At 48.3% G+C, this 1,599-nt stretch overlaps 1 pseudogene; it reads right to left on the bottom strand.

Moving 5' to 3' along the window:
• Positions 1 to 334: 334 nt before the first annotated feature.
• Positions 335 to 1,285, bottom strand: LOC129687613 (heterogeneous nuclear ribonucleoprotein A1-like; annotated as a pseudogene).
• Positions 1,286 to 1,599: the final 314 nt, after the last annotated feature.

Here is a 1,599-nt window from a genome sequence, read left to right as displayed (position 1 = left end):
AGCAGATGCTGAGACTCATAATCAAACTTTGGGCAGAATGCAGGGAGTCTTATGGAAGAAGGAGGAGATTTTGCTTTTTTTTTTTTAAGACACATTTATTCAGCATTATGACCAGACATTTAGCAATCAACAGCATGGGTGAAAATGGAATGCTTGACACTTCACAGAACAGAAAGGAAAATAAAATAATTAGTCACAAATACAGTCCTGGAAGTTTGTTGGTTGCCCACACACATGAGTATTGTCTAAAAACATGTCTTCTTTGTAGCAGCTAGGCCCTGCCACACTGGGCCAGACCGAGTTCACAAATCTGTTGTAACCTGTAGCTTCTCTGTCACCTCTCTGGCTCTCCTCTCCTGCTAAGCTTCGTTTCCTGGCTGAGATGTAACGAGAACCTCCAGCCACTGCCACAGGTGCTGCTGCTGCTGCTGCTGCTGCTGGAACCTCCACAGCCACCTTGGTTTTGTGGTTTGGCAAAGAACTGGCCTGCACCACCGTAAGGGCCGGAGCTCCTGCCTCCAAAGTTTCCTCCCTTCATTGGTCCAAAATGTGAAGACTGATTGTTGGAATTGCCGAAATCACTGTAGCTTCCACCACCTCCAAAACTGTTTTCAGCATTACCAAATCCATTCTAGCCATCCCCACTGCTACCATGTCCACCACCACCACAGCTGCCACCAAAGCTGCCACAACCACTGAAGTTTCCTCCTCAGCCAAAATTGTCATTGCCACCACAACTGCCTCCACAGCCACCACCAAAGTTTCCGGAACCGCTTCGACCCCTCTGGCTGGACGAAGCACTAGTCATCTCTTGCTTTGACAGGGCTTTTGTTACTTCGAAGCTGTGGCCATTCACAGCGTCATGCTTTTGAAAGCAAAGCCCCTCTTCTCCCCACTGCCTCGGTCAGTCATGATTTCAGTCACGTCAGTCTTCCCCTACTGTTCAAAATAACCTCATAGGTGATGTTCTTCAGTCTCTTCCTCAATACCTCCAACAAAGAGAATCTTCTCTTGACACTGCCCTCTTGGGTTCCCCAACTCTTCCATCCACCTTGTATGGTCTTGCATTCATAGCGGTGTCCATTTCCTCCACAGTGGCGTAGGTGACAAACCCAAAGCCCCTGGATCTCTTGGTGTTTGGATCTCCCATTACCACACAGTTGGAGAGTGTTCCCCATTGTTCAAAATGGCTCCTCAGATTCTCGTTTGTTGTTTCGAAGCTCAGACCTCCAATGAAGAGCTTCCACAGCTGTTCCCGCTGCTTGGGAGGCCCTGACTTAGACATGCTGGCAGGGCGAGGAGAGCCTTCAGCGATGCTTCCGTGGCCGTGTCAACAGGCAGAAAGCTTAAAGGCATGCTTTAATGGACTTATTTTAATGATGTTTTTTTTTTTTTTATTTTGAAATGCTTCACAGAAAAGACAAGAAAGAAACTTAGAAGTCACAGGCAATCAGGAAGTGAAGGTTGCAGAGCGGCCAGCATGGATGGTGGTCTGCTTGGCAGAGGGGGAGCTTGCCACATCTCAGTGGGTGACTGTGTGGGGTTGGCAGGGACCGTGCTCACCTTGGCAGATGTCAAGAGACACAGAACAAAAATGGA

Source organism: Psammomys obesus, unplaced genomic scaffold (assembly GCF_907164565.1).
Source record: "Psammomys obesus unplaced genomic scaffold, mPsaObe1.curated_primary_1811, whole genome shotgun sequence".
Classification (NCBI taxonomy): domain Eukaryota; kingdom Metazoa; phylum Chordata; class Mammalia; order Rodentia; family Muridae; genus Psammomys; species Psammomys obesus.
This window is presented reverse-complemented; position numbering and strand designations above follow the sequence as displayed.